The sequence below is a fragment of the Cervus elaphus genome, chromosome 20 (assembly GCF_910594005.1).
Source record: "Cervus elaphus chromosome 20, mCerEla1.1, whole genome shotgun sequence".
In the NCBI taxonomy this organism is placed as follows: domain Eukaryota; kingdom Metazoa; phylum Chordata; class Mammalia; order Artiodactyla; family Cervidae; genus Cervus; species Cervus elaphus.
In genome coordinates this window covers 39,068,326-39,082,324 of record NC_057834.1, presented here as the reverse complement: position 1 = coordinate 39,082,324, position 13,999 = coordinate 39,068,326, and the positions used below count along the sequence as shown (strand labels likewise).

The following is a 13,999-nucleotide window of genomic DNA, read 5'->3' as shown; positions in this document are numbered from 1 at the left end:
ATCCCTCACGGGATAAAGCGAACTGAGAACAAAGCCACCCTGCGAAGCCTAGCGCTGGAGGAGAGTCTAGGGCTCCGTTTTCTTACTCCCAGATCCTCTCTAAGGTGACCGCGTGTCTCTAAAGTGGAAGGGGGGCCCAAAGCTCTTCAAGTGACTAACTGTCCTCACTGTGAACTATTTACCCATACTCGAGCATATTAACCGATGTTGCACTTAAAAAAAACAGAAAAGGTCTTTTTTCCCTTGCCCCGAGTGCTTTTTTTTTTTTTTAACTGTTTCTGATCTGTAGTCAATAACCAAGACTAACCTGATCTGTAAACTAAATCCTGTACCTCAGACCTTGCAGGGGCTACCTTCTGCATCTGTTATCCTTCAACGCTATGCTAATCACATCCTGTGTTTGGTGCTCACCTTTCTAGCACTCTCTTTGCAGACCACTCCTTGTAGTTCTTCACTTTTTTTTTTTTTTACATTATAGAAAGGAGGCCACAGTACAAGTCAAGAAAGACTATGGACCCAACAACTGGGCTACCAGACAGCAGCCAAGGACAGTGCAAGAGGAAGAACACAAGACCCTTACCACCTTTGCTCCTCATCACTGACCCCTAACTGTGAGCCTCATCCACGGAATCCAGATTCCTCCTGGAAGGGGGGCACGGTTCCTGAAGAACAAGCCTACTGTGCTCTCCCTTCCACTGGCTGAGGATTAAAGCCACCTTTCTACTTCCCCCAAACTCTGTATTTTTTATTTGGCTTTAGTGAGCAGACAAAGCCAAGATCTTGGCTGCATCAACATGACTACATAACAACCAGCATGGAGTAGCAAGATAATAATATCAGCAACTGACTTAAGGATCTATATCATAAAACCATCCCACCTTTCAGCATCCATCCAGGCAAGGGTGAAGTCCTTTACATGCCTCATCTCCTTTTTTTATTGGCGAGCCCCTGCAGTGGAAGTGGGAGTCTTAACCACTGGACAGCCAGGGAAGTCCCACCTTATCTCCTTAATCTTCACAACAGCTCTGCAAGGTGGGCATTATTTCCAAATTACAGATGTGGAAATGGAGGCTCCACTGGGGCCGTGCTGCTGCTAAATCCAGGTCTGACTGCAGAAAGTCACTCTTCAATTATCACTCTACACTCAATCATGTTACATGACGGCTTTCAAAAAGATAATTTTTTGTTGTCAATTGATTTCATGATCAGGCTTATATACCTGCTCTATTTTGTCCAAGATGTCTGGGAAAAGATCAATTATAATGCTCAACAGCTCTCTTCCCCGCTCACCTGTGAGAAATTTCTTTTTCTATATTTCATTTCAATTATATCCCCACTGTGTGAATGAAAAATATTGCCTGCTATATCAGTTAAGCAAAGGACGCTGCAGCTATCAAGTTATCACATTACAGCTATCCCAATAGTGAGCCCTGAGGGAACTCAGGCTAAAAACAATGCCCACCATCCAATCATCCAACTCTGCAGCCCTCTCCTCCATGTCATGGTGCCCCTGGAGGAAACTCAGGATGAGAAAACACAGGATATATCCAGTTTTCTTTAATTAACAATAATTTCTTGATGTTCTGACTACCTGGTCTTTGTGGAAATAACTCCTATATATCCTGGGACCTCCCTTATCTCTGGAGCAGTCTCTCAGAGTTATCTGAGAGGCCGTGTCCTGGGCTTAAGTCCTCAGTTTTGTCCGCTGAATAAAACACAGCGCTCAATTTTTAGGTTGTGCATTTTTTTCCAGTGGACAACTGCTTATGAGATTTAAAGGCAGTCCCTTCACAGCACTGTCTCCAGCTGATGCCCTTTCACACCTCCTCTCACTCCATTCACCCAGCTGGTGTGAGCGCCCCTCTCCCCCGGCAACTTCCCATTTCTAGTGTAGTGTGCTCCTTCCTTCTCAGTGCCTTTCTGCATTCTAGTCCAGTCTTGAATATACTTCCTCCACAGCTTCTGGTGGAAGTCTTTCAAGATCTGCTTCAAATATTATCTCCAAGGGAAGCTTTGCCCCACTTTCGGTGGGGGAGGGGTGCAATTTGTGGTTCCTTATTTGGTGCTTCTCTCTTACTCAACACTTACCCCTACTAGAGCACTTTCACCATCCTCTGAAAATGCCTCATTCTTCATTCATTTAACAGAGACTTCTCTAAACACCTAACATATGCCAGACACTGTGTTAAACACTAAGGACATGAGACAAATAAGAGTCCTGCCCCTTCAGCTAACAGTCAGCCTGGTGGGGGAGACTGATGTTTCACATGATCATCACAATGTTATGAACTACTTGTTTATATATCTGCCTTTAGAGCTGTAAAGTCTTCTCCCGGGGCAGGGAACTCCCCACATTCCCTTCAGGGAGCTAGTTAGCTGACTGAATAACAGACTGCTCTGCAGAAAAAACAATGGGCAAAACAGTGGCACAGGAATGTCACAAGAGGAAATTAAAAATATCAGTACACAGAAGAGACAGTGCTCTATCTTATCACATTAAGGAAATGCAAAGCAAAGCCTCAGTGAGTTACTGCCCATTATCAAATAAGCACATTAACCAGCTGATGAGAGCACGTGAGAGCAAGGGTGCAGAAGAGCTCCTAGTTATTACAGGAAACCTGGGAAAGGTGTGAATCTACACACCCCGCAATTCAGCAATTTCACTCCTAGACCAGGACACACATATAAGAAGTTGGTAGTTGCATTATTCATTATAGCTCCCAACTGGAAACCACCCAAATGTTCTTCAAAAGGAAAATGGATAAATGGTGACATCTGCCTATGAGAGAATATTATACAGCAACAAAAATGAAAGAACTATAACCACATGCAACAAGGTGGTTAATCATTAAACATGATAATCAGTGAAAGAAGCCATATACATAAGTGACATGGTTCCACTTATAAGTCTCAAGCCAGGCAAAACAACTATAGTATACCCTGCATCAAAGACAGGATGGTGGTTATCTCTAGGGCAGGAAGGAGAGGTTTTGACTGGAAAGGAATGTTTTGGGTGCTGCTGATATTCTAGTTCTTGACTTGGGTGGTGGCTACATACATGGCTTTCCAATAATTCATTAAGGCAAACACTGATGATTTATGCACCTTTCTGTAGGTATGTGTTGTACTTCACAATGTTAAAAGGTTAAAAACAGTAAACTCTTCCTGCAGCAACTCCAGTGTCTCCTCTTTTTCATTTAAGTAAAATGAGTTACGTCTCACCTCTGCTCTCTTGCCTTCAAGCTAAACAATCCCAAGGCCTCTCACCCTTCCACAAGAATGATCCAGAAAAGCACTCATCACAGCTACTGTGCAGGGAAGCTGCATCACTGTTGCCTCCGTGGCTTTGAATCAAACCCAGGATGCCTGGGGGAAGCAGGAAGGCGAAATTTGTTTCCTGAACAGACAGTCAGTGTATGCCTTGAAAGAACAACTGCACTTGTCACTTAATCTCAGCAGCTCAAGTAACTGCAAATAGTCTTATTCATAAATGTTTCATCTCCTTGCCCTCAGTGATTGTTTCAGCTCCCACAGGATTGTGAGGTGGTGACATCAGTCTTTATACTGTTCTATTGTAGGGGCCTGGTGAGTTGGATGAAGTTCTTTTAAAAATTAACCTAAAGTATTAATTAATAACACTTTAATCGCAGTGTTGATTGCCAGAAAATTAGAGATGAGCAAACATGGTCAAGTGTGAAAGTATTAGTCGCTCAGTCGTGTCTCTTTGCGACCCCATGGACTGTAGCCTGCCAGGCTCCTCTGTCCATGGAATTCTCCAGGCAAGAATGCTAGAGTGGATTGACATTCCCTTCTCCAGGGGATCTTCCTGACCCAGGGATCAAACCCAGGTCTCCTGCATTGCAGGCAGATTCTTTACCATCTGAGCCACCGGTGAAGCCCACACATGGTCAAAGCTACCCCTAAATCTCCACTGTTAATTCACCAGTGCTCACCCTTGCTGTTTCCCCTGTGTACCTAGCCTCCATGGACACACATATGCAGCTCTCCTAACACAGGTGCATACCTCCCCAGGAGCTTGCGACTATCTGCTGCCTGGCAGTAGCCCCAAATGCAGGACCTCCTGTGAACATACTACCTAAGGTTACTTGCTAACAACTGCCTAAGTGATAAGAGTTACTGTCTAAAATTAGGTAATACTCCAAAAGCCCCCCATTCAGTGTCCTCAGAAATCTGGCTCCCACATAACACTGACAAGTTCTGGCTCCATGTGCGCCTCTGGGACCTGGACTTGCCCAGTTACGGGGAAGGACGTGTTATCATCTGGACTACTAGGTTGGTTTTTGTTTCCAGACCCTGCTACTCTTGTTTTTGAACTACATATATATAACTGTTAACCTCGCTTTGTAATGATTAACTAGGCTTGTTGTGGATTTTCTGTTTAACCTGACTACCCGTGTGCGTGCACGCTCAGTCACTTCAGTAATGTCTGACTCTTCGCGACCCTATGGACCATAGCCCGTCAGGCTCCTCTGTCCACGGGATTCTTCAGGCAAGAATACTGGAGTGGGTTACCATGCCCTCCTCCAGGGGATACTACCGACTCGGGGATCAAACCCGTGTCTTTTGCGTCTCCTGCGCTGGCTGGCAGGTGGGTTCTTTACCACCAGAGCCACCTGGGAAGCCCGTTCCTGCGGGCAGGGATGCATGTTTACAACGACAGTCTTTCTGGTCTGTAATTTCCCGTAACCAGACTTCTCTGCACATATGGGCTGTATCCAGTTGGATCATCTCTCTCCCTGCTGTAAAGCAGACGTCTGCAAACTCCTTCAGTATTCGCTCCTACAGCAGATACCGCAACGAAAATGGACTGCCTGTGAACGTGTGCGACTGAACTTGCAGCACATTATCAAAAAAGTAATGAATTACTGAGTTATTTTAAATACTAGCGCACTATTTTAGAAGAGGATCTGCACCTAAATAAACTCGTGTTCTTATCTTAACTCCTAGGAAATACGTAGCAAGCAATTCACAGAGTTGCTAGGCATACATTTATTGCCTTCTTTTTTCATTGTTTCAATATTTAATCACTGGGTTTTTTATTCTACTAGACAGCTACTGCCACATCAACATAACTTTCACAATTCCCAGGGTCTTCCTATAATAACCTGACTTGCTTCGATAACCTATGAGGCTTCCTGTGGGCAGAATAGCAAAGTTGCCCAACTGGTTGAGCAGTGCTCCACAGCTGTCTTTACGCTGATGTATATTCTATTAAGGGTATTGACTAGACTAGCTTTTGAAGTTACAAGAAAGCAAGAGACGCCGCAGGTACCCCCAGAAAAAACACAGGTCTCCAGAAGTGGCCTCTACCTGCTCAAAGTTACCCAGTAAACGAAGGAAGAAAAATAGTATTTATCAAATATCTATACGCATTTTGGTAAGTACTATATTTTAAAGAAATACTAGTAATAATGCCAAAATAATATGAATAGTAATGGCTTACATGCCTGTGCTGAGTATTTTACATGTAAGTTTAAAGTGTGAATGTATCTTTAGTCTCGTAAACACTTCACACGCACAAGATGACTACACGGCTTGTGGTTTTATGCACTAAGTCCTGATATTCTGAAACCACATCTTCTATGCTAGGTTGGTCTGGCAAGAAGGACCCGACAGAGCTAGTCTGGCTCTAGCCAGAGAGGCTCAGCAACTGGTCCACATTTGGGTTCAGCTGAGTCAAAGTTAGACTGTTAGTCTAGTTAGAACTGGACACGGAACAACAGACTGGTTCCAAATCAGGAAAGGGGTATGTCAAGGCTATACATTGTCACCCTGCTTATTTAACTTATATGCAGAGTACATCATGAGAAACGCTGGGCTGGATGAAGCACCAGCTGAAATCAAGATTGCCAGAAGAAATATCAATAACCTCAGATATGCAGATGACACCACCCTTACAGCAGAAAGCGAAGAACTGAGCCTCTTGATGAAAGCGAAAGAGGAGAGGGAAAAAGTTGGCTTAAAACTCAACATTCAGAAAACCAAGATCATGGCATCCGGATGCATCACTTCATGACAAATAGATGGGGAAACAATGGAAACAGTGACAGATTTTATTTTGGGGGGCTCCTAAATCACTGCAGATGGTGACTGCAGCCATGAAATTAAAAGACACTTGATCCTTGGAAGAAAAGCTATGTCCAACCTAGACTGCATATTAAAAAGCAGAGACATTACTTTGCCAACAAAGGTCTGTCTAGTCAAAGCTATGGTTTTTCCAGTACTCATGTATGGATGTGAGAGTTGGACTATAAAGAAAGCTGAGCGCTGAAGAATTGATGCTTTTGAAACGTGGTGTTGGAGAAGACTCTTGAGAGTCCCTTGGACTGCAAGGAGATCCAACCAGTCCATCCTAAAGGAAATCAGTCCTGAATATTCATTGGAAGGACTGATGCTAAAACTGAAACTCCAATCCTTTGGCTCCCTGATGAGAAGAACTGACTCATTTGAAAAGACCCTGATGCTGGGAAAGATTGAAGGTGGGAGGAAAAGGGGACATCAGAGGATGAGATGGTTGGATGGCATCACTGACTTGATGCACACGAGTCTGAGCAAGCTCTGGGAGGTGGTGATGGACAGGGAAGCATGGGGTCCATGCAGTCCATGGGGTCTTCAAAGAGTTGGACACAATTGAGCGACTGAACTGAACTGAGTCAAAGTCCAAAGGGGGGACCTTCCCTCTCACTCCTGCCTTCCCTCCTTTCTCTCCCCTAGGACCTAGCCTATGAGTGGCTGGGCTCATCCCAGCTTCCAGCAAGGGCAATGTCCTCATCTCCATGGCTTGTAGGAAGCAGAGGGGACAAGTGCAGTACTGTTCGAGGCAGGCCTGAGGGCAGTCCCTGTCCCCCTGCCCCCCGAATTTTGCAGTGTTTCCTGGGGAAGTGGGCAGAAAGCCTTTGCTTTCTTTCTTTTTTCTTTAAGCAGCTAGCCTTAATTGACCAGGTTTTATTCTGCCTTCACAACAGTATTAGAGGAAATGTAGCTTGCCCACTCCCTGTAGATGAAGAGCTGGGACTGAGGAGGAGACTGGGGGTCAGTAGGAGGAGGCAAGGTTGAGGGGCTTTTGTGGAACTGAATTTCAGTGGATTGATTTTCTGGGAATTGACCTAGAGCCATTTCCAGCTGACCACAATTTTCTTCCCAAAGGGAATGAATAAAGCTTTGCTAGATTGAGGGCAAGAGAAGAGGGGGGTAACAGAGGATGGGATGGTTGGATGACATCACTGACTCAACGGGCATGAGTTTGAGCAAACTCAGGGAGACAGTGAAGGACAAGGAAGCCTGGCGTGCTGAAGTCCATGAGGTTGCAAAGAGTCGGACACAACTTAGCGAGAGAACAACAAAAATTCCTAACATATGTCTTTAAAAGCATTTCCTTCAGCATTGACAAGTTCAGGAAAAAAAAAAAAAAAACTCCATCTATGCACACAGTGGAGAAGGTGTGTGAAGACATGGCAGAGAGAGATTTGAAGATGCAGGCCTTGAAGATGGGAGTGATGTGTCCACAAGCCAAGCAATGCAGCCAGCCACCAGAAGCTGTAGAAGGCAAGGACTGATTCCCCCCGAGAGCATCTGGAGACAGCACTGCCCTGTAACACTTCCATTTCAACCCAGTAACACTACTGACTTCAGATTTCTAGGCTCCAGAACTGTGAGAGAATAAATGTCTATGGTTGTAAGCCACCGTTATCATAGCTGCAGGAAACTAAGACGCCCTCCTCTATAGGCTGTGCAAATCAGGGAGCTCTGGGTGAAGGACTAGCACAGATTTGCCATGCAGCCAAGATTTCTGCATTTTTGGGGGCTCTCAAGGAAAAGGTGGACAGAGACCAGCTGGCATAGACAAACACAGGCACAGTCACGATCTCCACTTTTTAGTTAAACAGTACAGCCTTCTCATTTCTGTCCAGCAGAATTACAGTTTCTTTTGTTTTATTTGAAGGAGAGGTTATTTCTATAATATAACAAAGACTACTGATCATAAACCAACAGCCAATATCATATCTAAAATGGAATAATTAGGAATTCCCAATAAAACAAGAAATAAAGAGGGCCACCATTACCACCATAATCTTACTTCCTCCATTCTGAGATGTACTCCAAGCATTTCTGACATTGGGATGTGAATTACATATTGTTGTTGTTCAGTTGCTAAGTCATGTCTGATTCTTTCGTGACCCCTTGGACTGTAGCCTGCCAGTCTCCTCTGTCCATGGGATTTCCCAGGCAAGAATTCTGGAGTGGGTTGCCTTTTCCTTCTCCAGGGGACCTTCCCAACTGAGGGATCAAACCCATGCCTCCTGCATTGCCAGGTAGATTCTTTACCACTGAGCCACCTGGGAAGCCCATGAATTATATGCATGGATATTAAATTATATATTGGGATATTTTGACTAGTAGTCCCTAAAACTATTATTAAATTGATAGCATGTTCTTATGCTCAATGGTCTTAAAATCAAAGAAATATGGTATTTAACATTATTCTGAAAATCCTAGCATATTCTGTAACACAAAACAGAAGAGATAAATTAACCAAAAAGGAAAGAAAAACATTTGCAGATATAATATCATAACCCTAGTTGATACAAGAAGATTGAAACTCTTTGGACCACCATCAGTTAAGGAATATGGCTGGATGTAAGAGAAATATACAAAACACAATACTTCCTTATATGAAAAGCACTATATTCTTAACAGCCAATGAAACATTTTAAAAAAGGTAAACAGAGACTTCCCTGGTGGTCCAGTGGTTAAGAAATCCGCCCTGCAATGCAGGGGATGTGGGTTCAATCCCTGGTCAGGGAACTAAGATTCCACATGCTTTGGAGCAACTAAGTCCACGTGCTGCAACTACTGAGCCCGCATGTCACAACTGCTGAACACGTGCGCCAAAATTAAAGTCTGTCTGCTGCAATGAAAGCCCCCACATGATGCGAGGAAGATCCTGCATGCCACAACTAAGACCCGAGGCAGCCAAATAAATAGACAAAACATTTTTTAATTAAAATTAAGAAGGGAAATATGGGAATAATTCTAAAAAATGTGAAGAGCCTAATGTATGAAAATGTGTGGAAAAGTACAAAACTCTGTTGAGGAATAACTGTCTTAAATAGAAGGATACATCAGTTACAAATGTGATGGCTGAACAGTTTATGACTGCCAATTAGTGCCGAATTAAGCAGCAGTTTACTGCAAATTCTAATGAGGTTAGGGGCAGTAAGGTGTGGTTGCCTGACAAAATGATTAAAGTCCAAGTGCAAGAAAAAACAAGTAAGGATAGCCAAAATACTTTTTAAAAAGAGGACAGTCATACTGATTAAATCAAAGTAGTGCTAGTATAATACCAGAATGGAGCTACAGAGCAGAACCACATTTCCTAATAGACCCCAGTGTGTGTACAGATCCGCCAAAAGCAGCAAGGGGAAGATCAACTAGTCTATATATGGAGCTTGGCTAATTGACAGGCTTTCGAGGACAAAAAAAAGATCTATTTAATCCTCCTATCCTGCTGGTGGGAATGTAATTTGGTACAGCCACTATGGAGAACAGTTTGGAGGTTCCTTAAAAAACTAAAAATAGAGCTACCATATGACCCTGTAATCCCACTCTTGGGCATATATCTGGAGAAAAACATGACCCAAAGGGATGGTGGTGGTGGTTTAGTTGCTAAGTTGTGTCTGACTTTGGTGACCACATGGACTGTAGCCCACTAGGCTCTTCTGTCCATGACATTTTCCAGGCAAGAACACTGAAGTGGGGTTGCCATTGATATATACCCCAATGTTCACTGAAGCACTGTTTACAGGAGCCAAGACATGGAAGCAACCTAAACGTCTATCAACAGAGGAACGGATAAAGAAGATGTGGTACATATAGACAATGGAATATCACTCAGTCATTAAAAAGAATGAAGTAATGCCACGTGAGCAAAATGGACAGACCTAGAGATTGTCATACTGAGTTAAGTAAGTCAGATATAGAAGAAGAACTATCATATGACATCCCTTATATGTGGAATCTAAAAAGAAATGATATAAATGAACTTACTTACAAAACAAAAAGAGACTCACAGACTTAGAAAATGAATTATGGTTGCCAGGGCAAAGGGATAGTTAGGGAGTTTGGGAAGGTCATGTACACACTGCTATATTCAAAATGGATAACCAACAAGGACTGCACATGGAACTCTACTCAATGTTATGTGCCAGACTGGACTGGAAGTGGATTTGGGGGAGAATGTACTGTGCCTAGCTGCTCAGTCGTGTCTGACTCTTTGTGACCCCCATGGACTGTAGCCCACCAGGCTCCTCTGTCCATGGGATTCTCCAGGTAAGAATACTGGAGTGGGTTGCCATTTCCTTCTCCAGGGGATCTTCCCAACCCAGGGATCTAACCCAGGTCTCCTGCATTGCAGGCAGATTCTTTACTATCTGGGCCACAATGGATACATGTATATGTATGGCTGATTCCCTTCACTGTTCACCTGAAACCCATCACAACATTGTTAATCAGCTATACACCAATACAAAATAAAAATTTTTTAATCTTGAAAAAAAAATCTACTTAAAGCCTTTGTTATTGTTCAGTCGCCCAGTCATGCCCAATGCTTTGTGACCCCAAGGACTGCAGCATGCCAGTCCTCTCTGTCCCTTACCATTTCCCAACCAACGTTTGCCCAAGTTCATGTCCATTGCATCAGTGATGCCATCCAGCCATCTTATCCTCTGATGCCCTCTTCTCCTTCTACCCTCAATCTTTCCCAGCATTAGGGACTTCTCCAATGAGTCAGTTGTTTGCATTAGATGACCAAAATACTAGAGTTTCAGTTTCAGCATCAGTCCTTTCCATGAGTATTCAGGATTGATTTTCCTTAAGATTGACTGGTTTGATTTCTTTGCAGTCCAAGGGACTCTCAAGAGTCTTCTCCAGCACCACAGTTCAAAGGCATTAATTCTTCAGTGCTCCACCTTCTTTACGTTCCAGCTCTCACAACTATACATGAGCACTGGGAAGACCATAGCTTTGACTATACGGACCTTTGTCGGCAGAGTAATGTCTTTGCTTTTCAACACACTGTCTAGGTTTGTCATAGCTTTCCTGCCAAGGAGCAAGAGTCTTTTAATTTCATGGCTGCAGTCACCATCCACAGTGATTTTAGAGCCCAAGAAGGGGAAATCTGCCACTGCTTCCACCTTTCCCCCTTCTATTTGTCATGAAGTAATGGGGCCAGATGCCATGATCTTAGTTTTTTAATATTTAGTCTTAAACCAGCTCTTTCACTCTCTTCCTTCTCCCTCATCAAGAGGCTCTTTAGTTCCTCTTCACTTTCTGCCATTAGAGTGGTATCATCCGCATATCTGATCTTGATTCCATCCAGATAACGCATCCAGCGTTTCTCAAGATGTGCTCAGTGTATAGATTAAACAAACAGGGTGACAGCAGGCAGCCCTGTAGTACTCTCAATCTTGAACCAATCACTTGTTTCATACAGGGTTCTAACTGTTGCTTCTTGACCTGCATACAGATTTCTCAGGAGACAGGTAAGATGGTCTGGTATTCCCATCTCTTTAAGAGCTTTCCATAGTTTATTATGATCCACACAGTCAAAGGCTTTGGTGTAGTGGATGAAACAGAGATAGATGTTTTGTTGGAATTTCCTAACTTTCTCTATGATCCAGCAAATGTTGGCAATTTGATCTCTGGTTCCTCTTCCTTTTCTAAATCCAGCTTGGGCATCTGGAAGTTCTTGGTTAGCATAATGCTGAAGCCTAGCATCTAAGATTTTAAGCATGATCTTACTAGCATGGGAGATGAGTGCAACTGTCCAGTGGTGACCACATTCTTTAGTACTACCTTCTTGGGAACTGGGAAGAGGATTGACCTTTCCAGTCCTGTGGCCACTGCTGGGTCTTCCAGATTTGCTGACATATTGAATGTAACACGTTGAGGGCATGGAATTTCATCACATCCACTAGCTTTATTAACAGCAGTGCTTCCTAAGGCCCACTTGACTTCACTTTCCAGAATGTCTGGCTCTGGGTGGCTGACCACACCATTGTAGTCATATGGTTCATCTGGATCTTTTTTATACAGTTCTTCCGTGTATTCTTTCTATCTCTTCTTAATCTCTTCACCTTCTACTAAGTCTCTACCATTTATGGTCCTTTATTGTGCCCATCTTTGGGCAAAATGTTCCCTTGATATCTCCTATTTTCCTGAAGAGATCTCTAGTCTTTCCCCTTCCGTTGTTTTCTTCTAGTTTTATACACTGATCATTGATGAAGGCCTTGTCTCTCTGTGCTGTTCTTTGGAAATCTGTGTTTTTTGGGATATATCTTTCCCTTTCTCCCTTGCTTTTCATTTCTCTTCTTTCTTTAGCTATTTGTAAGGTCTCCTCAGATAACCACTTTGCCTTCTTGCTTTTCTTTTTCTTCGGGATGATTTCGTTCACTGCCTCCTGTACAATATTATGGACTCCCCTGTCCATAGTTCTTCAGGCACACTGTTTACAAGTTCTAATCCCTTGAACCTATTCAGATCATCAGCTTCTCACAGCCAAATTCAGGCTTAAACTAAAAAAAGCAGGGAAAACCACTAGGCCAGCCAGGTACAACTTAAATCAAATCCCCTATGAATGTGCAGAGGAGGTAAAGAGTAGATTTAGAGCCTTGCCTGATATTAATAAACCAAAATAAATTATAAATGGATTAAAGGATTATTTGTAAAGCATTTTGAATAAAAACACTGAAAAACAAAATCTTTGTGTATGACTTGACCTGTTTCACAGGAATGGAAGATATCAGAAAGGAGAAGACTGACATCTGTTTACTGCAGATAAATTTTTGTACTTCAAAAGAGTGACATGATGTTTGAAAATGTTCACAGTAAAAAGTTTTTAAAAAGTAATATTAATTAAAAAATGGAAGTGAATAGGGAATCACAGTTACAACACATTATACACAAGACAGAGTTAATACGTACATATGTATATATAAAGCCCATATACCTGAAATAAGATAGCATGTGTATACGGAGTGCTCATATGTGCCAGCACTGTAGTTTATTTTTAACTTTCACAGCTACCTTATGAGAGAGGTACACTGTTACTGTCCCCAAGGTATAGCAGGGGAAGCTGAGGGGGACCAAAGTAGCTGAAGATAACTAAGTCAGTCCTGGCAGGGCCAGGATTCCCCCTCAGGCACTTTGGCTCTGGGGCGGGTGTTCTCGGCCATTACACTATGCTGTTCCCACTAATGCTGCAGTCGACAAAACGCAAATTCACAAAAAAGGAAGTGCAAATGCGTGGGGAAATATTCAATCACATTTATACTACAACTTACATTTTCATTCATTCATAAAATCAGCAATTAAAAAAAAAAAACAAAAACCAGTGCCAGCTGGGGTGACTCCATGGCTACCTGCACAATCTAATCTTAAGATTCTGGGAATCCACTCTGGCCCCCTCCAAAATGTTCTCAAAGATGGTTAGGTCACCGTGACCTCCCTTCTTTAACCCTTTCTTGGCTACCTGTTCCTCTTGGCATAAAGGCCCAAGTCTATAACAAGGTCAGTGATTCCCACTCTCCGGCCAAGCCTATTCTTTCATGTCACAAAAAGCACCTTCCATCCTGTTTGCCCAATAGCCACAGAGCACTCTTGCAGCCTTGGAAAAGCAGAGTTGTAGACTCTTTTCTCCTCCAGTCCTGTCCCTATGCCAGAAGGCGTATAAACTTTATAGTATCTATAACCCTACGAAGTTTCCTTCATAATACTTATCAGTAGCTATAGTTACACAATTGCATGATCTTTGTCTGTCTGTCCTTCATAGTACTAGTCTTGTACCCTCATGACCCAGCACAGTGCTTTGACTGTCAAAGATAGTCAACAAATATCTGCCAAAAGAATACACATTAATGACTGAATGAAAGAAAAAGAAAGGAGAAAAGTAAAAAATAAGGAAAGGAGGAGAAACAGGTAT

The 13,999-nt window shown here is 42.9% G+C and overlaps 1 protein-coding gene across 5 annotated transcripts in view; it reads right to left on the bottom strand.

Moving 5' to 3' along the window:
• ADAR (adenosine deaminase RNA specific) overlaps window positions 1-13,999 on the bottom strand; it is a 52,257-nt gene that overhangs the window by 29,070 nt on the left and 9,188 nt on the right. The gene's annotated exons all lie outside the window — the stretch shown is intronic.